We start from the raw sequence: 13,013 nt of genomic DNA on the forward strand, positions 1-13,013 counted from the left end.
ACTGTTTAAAGGGCTAAATGTTATACGTGTTTCATTCAGCGTGTGCAAGGAGCGAAATTAAAAGAGCAACCTTTGACTTGTGCAGCACTACTGCTGCATAAGCTGTGGCTCTTCTACTTTGTAACCCCTGAGGGGGGGTTAAAGGTTACCTTTGAAATTGGTTCAATTAGGCTTCGGCCTACACTCTGCTCCCCCTGCAGAGCCCTGGGCTCCAACACCGCCAGTTGGGGCCCAGTACTGCTAGCTGCACAGAGAAAAACACCAGCCAATGTGTCAGTGGGGTTCAGCACCGCCAGCTGTTCCCCTGCTGTGCAGCCGGCAACGTGTCCTGCAACTGCCACGCAGGCACAACAGACCCAAAAGCTGCCGCCAGTGCAGGCTTCGGCCTACACTCTGCTCCCTCTCCTCCTCCTGCTGACCCCGGGCTCCAACACCGCCAGTTGGGGCCCGGTACTGCTAGCTGCACAGAGAAAAACACCAGCCAATGTGTCAGTGGGGTTCAGCACCGCCAGCTGTTCCCCTGCTGTGCAGCCGGCAACGTGTCCTGCAAAAGCCACGCAGACACAAGAACTGAAATTGAAGGGAACCTGTCCCCCCTCCCCCAGGCGTTTGTACGTTTTAAAGGCCACCTTGTACAGCGGTAATGCTGCATGTGTGCAAGGTGGCTCATAAACGTATTCTCCTCGCACATGTGGAACTGAAAACACGTCTAAAATGTGTCCTCTGTGTGACCATTTACCCGTCCCGGTGGTGTGACTTTCCTTTGTAATGACACGCTGCAACCCCCTTGGTAGCGCTGCCCGTCTTCTGGCATCATGGTTTGGCTGCCTGCGCCTCTGCGGCCGCCCTGACCCACACAACGCCCCTCGTTGTCTTAGTTATTGGGACTGCGAGGGTGTGATTGATGGGCATGATCAGTGCATCAGTTCGCCTGTCCCTCATCTCCTTCCGCCTTCTGCGGACTGTGCGGCTTCATGGCCGTGGCATGCGATAAGGGATCAGCTGACGCCGCATAGTCTGAAGCGGGTGTAAGAAACCAAGCGAGAGGCGAACATATGTACTGCACCAGGCCATGAATCCCAGCCCCGCAGTGTTTTAACAATGTTAAGACACTGCGGGGCTGGGATTCATGTTCATCGCAAACCGCACCGGCCGACATTACATGATGTCAGAGGATGGGCAGCGCTAACAGCGCAAGGCCAAGGGATAACACGACAGCGCAGACTCCTGTGCAACAAATAACGATGCTCAGGAGGCCGCGCCAAGCACCAAGGTGGCATTTTTGCCAGCTGTACTGCGTCTCTTTACGAAGGGAACTCGCGCCTCCAACACAGTTTGACTGTATAAAGGGCTAAATGTTATACGTGTTCCTTTCAGCGTGTGCAAGGAGCAAAATTAAAAGAGCAACCTTTGACTTGTGCAGCACTACTGCTGCATAAGCTGTGGCTCTTCTACTTTGTAACCCCTGAGGGGGGGTTAAAGGTTACCTTTGAAATTGGTTCAATTAGGCTTCGGCCTACACTCTGCTCCCCCTGCAGAGCCCTGGGCTCCAACACCGCCAGTTGGGGCCCGGTACTGCTAGCTGCACAGAGAAAAACACCAGCCAATGTGTCAGTGGGGTTCAGCACCGCCAGCTGTTCCCCTGCTGTGCAGCCGGCAACGTGTCCTGCAACTGCCACGCAGGCACAACAGACCCAAAAGCTGCCGCCAGTGCAGGCTTCGGCCTACACTCTGCTCCATCTCCTCCTCCTGCTGACCCCGGGCTCCAACACCGCCAGTTGGGGCCCGGTACTGCTAGCTGCACAGAGAAAAACACCAGCCAATGTGTCAGTGGGGTTCAGCACCGCCAGCTGTTCCCCTGCTGTGCAGCCGGCATCGTGTCCTGCAAAAGCCACGCAGACACAAGAACTGAAATTGAAGGGAACCTGTCCCCCCTCCCCCAGGCGTTTGTACGTTTTAAAGGCCACCTTGTACAGCGGTAATGCTGCATGTGTGCAAGGTGGCTCATAAACGTATTCTCCTCGCACATGTGGAACTGAAAACACGTCTAAAATGTGTCCTCTGTGTGACCATTTACCCGTCCCGGTGGTGTGACTTTCCTTTGTAATGACACGCTGCAACCCCCTTGGTAGCGCTGCCCGTCTTCTGGCATCATTGTTTGGCTGCCTGCGCCTCTGCGGCCACCCTGACCCACACAACGCCCCTCGGTGTCTGATTTCTTGGGACTGCGAGGGTGTGATTGATGGGCAGGAGCGGTGCATATCTTCGCCTGTCCCTCATCTCCTTCCGCCTTCTGCGGACTGTGCGGCTTCATGGCCGTGGCATGCGATAAGGGATCAGATGACGCCGCACAGTCTGAAGCGGGTGTAAGGACCCGAGTGTGAGAGGCGAACATATGTGCTGCGCCAGGCCCTGAATCCCAGCCCCGCAGTGTTTTAACAATGTTAAGACACTGCGGGGCTGGGATTCATGGTCATCGCGAAACGCACCGGCCGACATTAAATGATGCCAGAACATGGGCAGCGCTAACAGCGCTAGGCCAGGGGATAACACGACAGCGCAGACTCCTGTACAGCAAATAACAACGCTCAGGAGGCTGCACCCAGCACCAAGGTGGGATTCTTGACATCTGTGCTGCGTCTCATTACAAAGGGAACTCGCGCCTCCAACACAGTTTGACTGTATAAAGGGCTAAATGTTATACGTGTTCCTTTCAGCGTGTGCAAGGAGCGAAATTAAAAGAGCAACCTTTGACTTGTGCAGCACTACTGCTGCATAAGCTGTGGCTCTTCTACTTTGTAACCCCTGAGGGGGGGTTAAAGGTTACCTTTGAAATTGGTTCAATTAGGCTTCGGCCTACACTCTGCTCCCCCTGCAGAGCCCTGGGCTCCAACACCGCCAGTTGGGGCCCGGTACTGCTAGCTGCACAGAGAAAAACACCAGCCAATGTGTCAGTGGGGTTCAGCACCGCCAGCTGTTCCCCTGCTGTGCAGCCGGCAACGTGTCCTGCAACTGCCACGCAGGCACAACAGACCCAAAAGCTGCCGCCAGTGCAGGCTTCGGCCTACACTCTGCTCCCTCTCCTCCTCCTGCTGACCCCGGGCTCCAACACCGCCAGTTGGGGCCCGGTACTGCTAGCTGCACAGAGAAAAACACCAGCCAATGTGTCAGTGGGGTTCAGCACCGCCAGCTGTTCCCCTGCTGTGCAGCCGGCATCGTGTCCTGCAAAAGCCACGCAGACACAAGAACTGAAATTGAAGGGAACCTGTCCCCCCTCCCCCAGGCGTTTGTACGTTTTAAAGGCCACCTTGTACAGCGGTAATGCTGCATGTGTGCAAGGTGGCTCATAAACGTATTCTCCTCGCACATGTGGAACTGAAAACACGTCTAAAATATGTCCTCTGTGTGACCATTTACCCGTCCCGGTGGTGTGACTTTCCTTTGTAATGACACGCTGCAACCCCCTTGGTAGCGCTGCCCGTCTTCTGGCATCATTGTTTGGCTGCCTGCGCCTCTGCGGCCGCCCTGACCCACACAACGCCCCTCGGTGTCTGATTTCTTGGGACTGCGAGGGTGTGATTGATGGGCAGGAGCGGTGCATATCTTCGCCTGTCCCTCATCTCCTTCCGCCTTCTGCGGACTGTGCGGCTTCATGGCCGTGGCATGCGATAAGGGATCAGATGACGCCGCACAGTCTGAAGCGGGTGTAAGGACCCGAGTGTGAGAGGCGAACATATGTGCTGCGCCAGGCCCTGAATCCCAGCCCCGCAGTGTTTTAACAATGTTAAGACACTGCGGGGCTGGGATTCATGGTCATCGCGAACCACACCGGCCGACATTAAATCATGCCAGAACATGGGCAGCGCTAACAGCGCTAGGCCAGGGGATAACACGACAGCGCAGACTCCTGTACAGCAAATAACAACGCTCAGGAGGCTGCACCCAGCACCAAGGTGGGATTCTTGACATCTGTGCTGCGTCTCATTACAAAGGGAACTCGCGCCTCCAACACAGTTTGACTGTTTAAAGGGCTAAATGTTATACGTGTTTCATTCAGCGTGTGCAAGGAGCGAAATTAAAAGAGCAACCTTTGACTTGTGCAGCACTACTGCTGCATAAGCTGTGGCTCTTCTACTTTGTAACCCCTGAGGGGGGGTTAAAGGTTACCTTTGAAATTGGTTCAATTAGGCTTCGGCCTACACTCTGCTCCCCCTGCAGAGCCCTGGGCTCCAACACCGCCAGTTGGGGCCCAGTACTGCTAGCTGCACAGAGAAAAACACCAGCCAATGTGTCAGTGGGGTTCAGCACCGCCAGCTGTTCCCCTGCTGTGCAGCCGGCAACGTGTCCTGCAACTGCCACGCAGGCACAACAGACCCAAAAGCTGCCGCCAGTGCAGGCTTCGGCCTACACTCTGCTCCCTCTCCTCCTCCTGCTGACCCCGGGCTCCAACACCGCCAGTTGGGGCCCGGTACTGCTAGCTGCACAGAGAAAAACACCAGCCAATGTGTCAGTGGGGTTCAGCACCGCCAGCTGTTCCCCTGCTGTGCAGCCGGCATCGTGTCCTGCAAAAGCCACGCAGACACAAGAACTGAAATTGAAGGGAACCTGTCCCCCCTCCCCCAGGCGTTTGTACGTTTTAAAGGCCACCTTGTACAGCGGTAATGCTGCATGTGTGCAAGGTGGCTCATAAACGTATTCTCCTCGCACATGTGGAACTGAAAACACGTCTAAAATGTGTCCTCTGTGTGACCATTTACCCGTCCCGGTGGTGTGACTTTCCTTTGTAATGACACGCTGCAACCCCCTTGGTAGCGCTGCCCGTCTTCTGGCATCATGGTTTGGCTGCCTGCGCCTCTGCGGCCGCCCTGACCCACACAACGCCCCTCGTTGTCTTAGTTATTGGGACTGCGAGGGTGTGATTGATGGGCATGATCAGTGCATCAGTTCGCCTGTCCCTCATCTCCTTCCGCCTTCTGCGGACTGTGCGGCTTCATGGCCGTGGCATGCGATAAGGGATCAGATGACGCCGCACAGTCTGAAGCGGGTGTAAGGACCCGAGTGTGAGAGGCGAACATATGTGCTGTGCCAGGCCCTGAATCCCAGCCCCGCAGTGTTTTAACAATGTTAAGACACTGCGGGGCTGGGATTCTTGGTCATCGCGAACCACACCGGCCGACATTAAATCATGCCAGAACATGGGCAGCGCTAACAGCGCTAGGCCAGGGGATAACACGACAGCGCAGACTCCTGTACAGCAAATAACAACGCTCAGGAGGCTGCACCCAGCACCAAGGTGGGATTCTTGACATCTGTGCTGCGTCTCATTACAAAGGGAACTCGCGCCTCCAACACAGTTTGACTGTATAAAGGGCTAAATGTTATACGTGTTCCTTTCAGCGTGTGCAAGGAGCGAAATTAAAAGAGCAACCTTTGACTTGTGCAGCACTACTGCTGCATAAGCTGTGGCTCTTCTACTTTGTAACCCCTGAGGGGGGGTTAAAGGTTACCTTTGAAATTGGTTCAATTAGGCTTCGGCCTACACTCTGCTCCCCCTGCAGAGCCCTGGGCTCCAACACCGCCAGTTGGGGCCCGGTACTGCTAGCTGCACAGAGAAAAACACCAGCCAATGTGTCAGTGGGGTTCAGCACCGCCAGCTGTTCCCCTGCTGTGCAGCCGGCAACGTGTCCTGTAACTGCCACGCAGGCACAACAGACCCAAAAGCTGCCGCCAGTGCAGGCTTCGGCCTACACTCTGCTCCATCTCCTCCTCCTGCTGACCCCGGGCTCCAACACCGCCAGTTGGGGCCCGGTACTGCTAGCTGCATAGAGAAAAACACCAGCCAATGTGTCAGTGGGGTTCAGCACCGCCAGCTGTTCCCCTGCTGTGCAGCCGGCATCGTGTCCTGCAAAAGCCACGCAGACACTTGCTCTTGTACCTTCTGCTCCCCATCCTGGTTCCAGTACCGTCAGCTGGTTCCGGGCAGAGCCTTTGGCTTAGGTGCCTCCCTCTGGGTATCCGAGTTCCACCAACGTCAGGTGGTCCTTGGTAGTGCTTTCAGGCACGGGTACCTCCTGCTTAGTAACCGGGTTCCAGTAACGTCAGCTGGTCCTCGGTAGTTCCATTGGCTCTTGGACCTTCGGCTACCCATCCGGGTTCCAGCACCGTCAGCTGGTTCTCGGCAGTGTCTTTTGCTCTTGTACCTTCTGCTCCCCATCCTGGTTCCAGTACCGTCAGCTGGTTCCGGGCAGAGCCTTTGGCTTAGGTGCCTCCCTCTGGGTATCCGAGTTCCACCAACGTCAGGTGGTCCTTGGTAGTGCTTTCAGGCACGGGTACCTCCTGCTTAGTAACCGGGTTCCAGTAACGTCAGCTGGTCCTCGGTAGTTCCATTGGCTCTTGGACCTTCGGGTAGCCATCCGAGTTCCAGTTCCATCAGCTGGTTCTCGGCATTTTCTCAGCCTTCTTGTACCTTCTGCTACATTTCCAAGTTCAAGAGACTAAACACGATGACCCGGAAGAACACACATAAGATGACGACGACACCAGAGACGACAACCACCGTGATGACGACGACCCTGGAGACGATGACCCTGAAGACCACCGTGATGACGACGACCCCGGAGACGACGACCCTGAAGACCACCCCGATGACGACGACCCCGGAGACGACAACCCTGGAGACGACGACGACCTGGAAGACCGAGAAGCAGAAGAACAAGAGGCTGCAGAACAAAGAGCAGAAGAACATTAAGCATAACACTAAATATCAGAGCAAAAAATATTATCTAAATTATAAGCAGAAGAAGACTAAGCAGTGTATGGGGGTGAGTCCGTTCCTCCTCGTGGTGCCCCTGGATAAAGCCTGATGCTGCAGGCCAAACTGAACGCGGACAAATGTAACTCTTTTGTGACAGGCAGAACGGAAGGTGTAATCTTCAAACTTTTATAGATAACAACTACGGGAATGCCTGTCACAAATAAGAATATGATGAAGAAGTAGAATATGATGAAGATAATAGTAAAATAAAAAGAATATGAACAATGTAACCCAAAAAATAATAGGTAGGAGATGAAGAAGAAGATGAATAAGGTGAAGAAGTTGATGTCAAAGAAGCTGATGATGAGGATAATGAAGAAGAAAGCGTGGGAGAAGTAAAAAAGAAGGTGAAGGGCGTTGAAGTAGTGATAGTGAAACATCAATATGTGACATAAAAAAAAAAAAATAACATAGTCAAATTCTTTCTAACGCCGAACGTCATAAAAAAAAAAAAAATCCTGCTATTCTATTACATTGGGCTAAACCTCTGTGCCTTTAATGTCTCCGCCACGTCCCCCAATACATCCTACATTATTCTTAGTTGTTTTCCTTCATGCAGAATGAACCTACAAGTGTATAAAGGGTTTATTTTAATTCCGATATTTTCGTCCCATTGACTTGCATTGGGATCGGGTATCGGTATCGGATTGGATCCGATATTTTGACGGTATCGGCCGATACTTTCCGATACCGATACTTTCCGATATCGGAAAGTATCGCTCAACACTAGTAATGTTATAATTTTAATTCCTCATCTGGCCATATGGTATGTGAGACATAATCAAATGAATCCTGTTTAATTTATGAAGGAGAGACATTGAAAGTCACAATTTTTGTTCTCAGGGCCATCAGGTGGCCATCAATTTTTATACAAACAAAGGAACCCAAGTACATCATGAACATCATAAGGTGGGAATGCTAAGTAGCCGACCACCTGGTGTAGCTTAATTCGAACTCCATAAATACTTCGGAATAAGGAGAAAATAGTGGAGTCAACTCGAATTTATAGAATGTAACAAAATACAGATTTTATTTAGACAATATTAAAAACAGTACAAACAACGGAAAATCAAGTATATTCAGGAAAAAGCAGTGACAGGCAAAGTGCGCACATATTTGTTGCTCTTGGTGAGGCATGAACTTGCCTCAATAATGAGTAATACAGGCAAGTAGTGCTATGGAGTGCAGGGCTCAGCGGTGGAGGCATATAAAGAAATTAATCTGGTATGGCTCTGATAAGTGCAGAGCCGACATTATAATAAAGCCTCACCAAGACATAAAGTGGAGAGAAAGTACGGCAAAGTTTACCACAATGTGCGCAGCAGACCTGTATGTGATGGTGGATGATGGTAAAAGTTGTAGGCATTATAAACACAATAAAAAAATCTAAAGCAAGGGTAGCATGATCACCCTGTTGATGAGGAGGAAGAGGACGACGACCCAAAAAATATGAAATCCGAAAGCGTAAACCCATGTTCAGGTGAAAAGGGGTGCATGGGAATAGACCAGAAAAAAAAAAAACACTGGATTTCAGTTTATGTTCCGCTACTGTCATTCGGTAATGGAGATATGGGTCAAATAGACCCAACGGAAACGACCAAAAACACAATTATAGAAAAAAAAAATATAAACTTTATTATTGCACAAAACTATACATGTTAACCATATCAGATATAGGACACAGGTGAGGCTCAGTACCACAGGGTGTACAAAGACACCACTGAAGGAGCATGTAAAGGACGCACGGAGCCGGGATTAGAGCTTAACCCATAGTTGTAAATGGTGGACTATAAAGCCCATACCATCATGAGCACCACCATACATAAGCATAACCAGACCAAAAGCCCAAGTAAATTAGTATAATGAGTCCGTACACATTACCTCAATCGGGGCAGGCAGGTAAACCAGATCCAGGGTCCGTGCGCCCTCCCCAACGCACGTTTCGGTGATAAACCTTCCTCAGGGGGATGGTATGGGCTTTCTCCCTTGCTCTATATTTGATAGCGACTTACCCATATGTATTTATTAGTCCTCTTGGCATAGCATCTTTTGATTCTGCTTAGTTGATTGTTCATTATCACCTATTGCTATGCATATTTTTGTTTTGTGCTTGGTTACTTGTCATTCGGTAATGTAGAGAAATCTGGCCCAGTCCAGCGCTTGTTCAGTTTGATAAGAGTCAGTCTTTCAGCATTTTCAGTTGACAGGTGGATGCGCCTATCAGTTATAATAGACAACGGTGGCACTAAAAACCCGCTCTGATAAAACACTAGAGGCAGGGCAGGCCAGGACCTTCAAGGCATGGAGACAGTTCTTGCCAGATGTCTAGCTTTGATACCCAAAAAGTGTAAGGCACAGAGAAATCACTGAGGATGGTGATACTGCCGTCAAGGTACTCCTTCAGCAAATCTTTTCCCTCCTTGTCAGAGTACCCCACACATCAGGGCCTGGGTGCTGGGATGGTCTAAGAAAACTGTCCCAGACCTTTGAGAGTGTTCCCCTGCCTCTACTGAATCTGGTGTGTGTCTCCCTCATCTCTACTCCTTGGTGGTCCAAGGAACTGTCACCTCTGCTGCTCGAGTTGTATGATATCATTTTTTTCATAATTCTTACACTAGGGCTTTTTGGTAATGCAACACTTTATTAGACCTCTCTACCATGGGAAGGAGAGATGGCAAGTTCTCCTTGCAGTGTGGGTCTAGAAGGGTGATCATCCAGTAATTAGTGTTGGACAACATGCATATAATGCAAGTGTTATGGGAAAGGCAGCAGAAGATGCAGTCAGCTGTGTGTGCCAGACTGTCAACAGCCAAGACTTCCCTGTCCCCACTAAAAGGACGACTGTCCATGTTGCTCCTCTTACTCGTCCTCGTCCTCCTACTTGTCCTCCCTCTCCTCATTTTCAGGCCATACATGCTGAACAGATGGGATGAAGGTGGTCTGGGTACTACTGTCTGTAGCGCAAGCAAACAGCTGTTGCTCTGCTTCCTCCTCTTCCTCATTAACACCCAATCTGCGTTTAGAAGATGAGATGAGGCTGAGCTGTGTAGCATCACCCAGCATAGTTTCTTGCTCCATCTCAAATTGCTCTGCCTGCAAATCCTCTTCTTTAATTATGAGCAGCAAGCATTTCATTAGACAGAGAAGCAGAATGGTGACACTGATCATGGCGTAATCACCGCTCACCAACTTGGTCGAGTCCTCAATGTTTTGGAGAACCACCCAGATGTCAGACAGCCATGCCCACTCTTCAGCTCTTACGTGTGGAGGCTACCTGGAATAATGCCATTTATGGTGTAGCTGATATTCACCTATTATCCTCTGCTGCTCACAAAACCTTGCCAACATATGTAACAATGAGTTCCAACACGTGGTGTCATTGCACACCAGTCGGTGAGCTGGACATTGCAAACACTGCTGCAGTACTGGCAAATGGGCACACAAGTGGTGTACATTCACAAGTAACCTAGGCAGGTCTCAAATTCTTCAATGGACCCCCTTCTCCACTGATGGTTGCAGGAAACTTCCATCCCCTGGGATGCCAACTTTTAGTACCTTGCACATAGCAGGCCTGATAACATTTGTCCAGACCTGGTCTTGGCTCGCCTCCTTGTCTCTTCTGACCAGCCTAGGCCATGCAGCCTGCTCACCCTTTCCTGAATCCTGTCTCTCCCTTCTGCAGTCCTCAAGAACCCCATCAGTAAAGGATGCAGCCTGGGTTCGGGTTTTATCGTGTCTGGTATATCGTCCAGATCAGGAACACATGTCCCTGCAACCTCTGTAGTTGTGCCAGCTTCCTCTGGCTCCATCATTCCTCCGCTCATCCGGTCACTCCCTCTGGAGTCTTGCCTGCTTCTGCCACCTTTGTCACCCATTAAGCACGTTACACTGTATGGATGACTGCATACAGTGAAAAAATGTAACACTTTTATGGAGTGTTATAAATTACAGAAATGTACACCAGACCATGTAATACTGTATGGCTAAGAAATGTAACCCTACAAATAATTGTAATACTTTTTTCAGTGTTATGGTAATGTACCCCAGACCACGGAATAGTGTATGGATGAGAACTGTAATCTAGCCATTTTTGTTAATGCTTTTTTTGCAGTGTTAGATAATATCACAGAAATTTTCCCTGGACTATGGAACCATTTATGTGTAAGAAATGTAATCTAAACTATTTTTTTTTTAATTTTGTATTGTTAGATAATATCACAGAAAAACATAATCTAGGCAATATTTTTAGTGCTTTTTTTGAGTGATAAATATCACAGAAATGTATCAAAGAACATGTGGCTGAGAAATTTAGGACTGCAACATTTTTTAATGCTATTTTTTCAGTTTTATAGATCACGGGAAATGAACTTCAAACCATGGAATAGCGTATGGATGAGAACTTTAATCCAGCCAATTTTTTAAATGCTTTTTTGGAGTGTGAGATAATATCACATAAATTTATCTCAAATTATGGAATAGTGTATGAGTGAAAAACACTTTTTTATAGTGTTAGCTGTCACAGAAATGTACTACAGAAAATTTGAAACTGTGGGGCTGAGAAATTTAAGCCTGCAAAAATTTTTTATGCTTTTTTTACTTTTTATAAATCACAGGAAATTTACCCCAGACCACGCAATACTGTATGGGTGACAAATTAAGCCCTGCAAAAATTTTTTAAAATCTCTCCCTCCAATATGAAGTATCACACAGCTGTGCAATGGCGTCAGTGTGCCAAGCTGTGTGGCGCCTATTCTTTTATAAGCCCTGATGAATTCACATGATCAAACAATCAGTAATGTCACAACGAATATGGCTATGGCATTACAGTGAAGTGCAGGCAATCTCCGCATCCTTATTGGTTGTGTAACAGATGCCAACAATGCGTGGCAGAGATTCCAGTTTTTCATAGAGCTCTACCAATTAGTATCTGAGTGACGAGTATATCCGAGCACTGTGATAATTGTATGATAACCCAGTATTGGGGTTATTATTACAGTAAGTAGACAGGACGTGTGACATTATTACATAAAGAATGGGGCACATTATTAAGGTGGCATTATTGCGACACTTTTACACATATATCTTTATAAGATTCAAAATGCTGCAAAGGCCCTTACATCTGATCAACATGGAGGTGAGAGGCCAAGTCTAAATTTTGCATCAGTGCCATGGGACACTAGCTGCATGACTGCTTGGCCAACTACTGCAAAGAGATGCCAGAAATAAATGTTGATGAATTGTATGCCCAAGTCCATTCAGTGTAGCAGAATATTCCTCAGACAATTACTAACCTCATTGATACCTTACTAAGGCATGTAAGTCAATGTATTTCTGCATGTAGCACGCAAACTTGATACTGAATAAATGTTTTGAAATTTGTGCTTCATGTTTCAATCATTTGCATATCACTAACATGTCTATCGATAGTTTGATTTCAATAATTTTATGACTTTTTCCTCTGAATACTGCAATTTCAATATTGAGGTTATGAATTTAAATATTTCAGCTTTTGAAGGTCCTTAATAGAGACATAATAAACAGCTTTAAATTGTCCCTCAGAGCATAAACACAGACATATGCACTTATATTACCCTACTGTAGCATGCTTCTGGTATTGTATGCTTTTAGAAAATATGTGAATGGGTTGCTTTTTGGTAATAAGGCAAGTGGCCAAAATGATGTAGTTTGCAATGAACTTCTGGGAAAGTTTGAAACTTTGCAATTATATGGATGCTACTTTTACCCCAGAATAACCATTGTTACAGACCCCTTCTTGAGTCCATACCTTGATGGGCAAAAGCTGTTTAAAAGTCACAAGAGAGACTCGCATAAAATTAGGCAGGTGGCTTTAAGTGATGTGCGTATGTATTTATATTAAATTAATTTCATTGAATCCAGCAATAAAGAAAGTACTGCACAAGAGCAAAAGCAAAGGCAGCCATCAAAATGTTTAATGTGTAAAATAAGCAGATATTGTGATAGCATTTTGCTTCAGAAATTGTCTTAAATGTATTTCACCTTACAATTGTTTTTTCAATACCTAACTATTAATCCAATAACTCCAACATATTGATAGTCCAGCACCTATTAGATTCCATTGATGCAGAATAATGGAATATATTTTTATTTTTTTCCTCCAAATAAGAAGTTAGTAAGAATTAAACATTGTCTTGTGTACAAAAGACTCTCAGTCTACATT

The sequence above is a fragment of the Ranitomeya variabilis genome, chromosome 1 (assembly GCF_051348905.1).
Source record: "Ranitomeya variabilis isolate aRanVar5 chromosome 1, aRanVar5.hap1, whole genome shotgun sequence".
NCBI classification, from domain to species: domain Eukaryota; kingdom Metazoa; phylum Chordata; class Amphibia; order Anura; family Dendrobatidae; genus Ranitomeya; species Ranitomeya variabilis.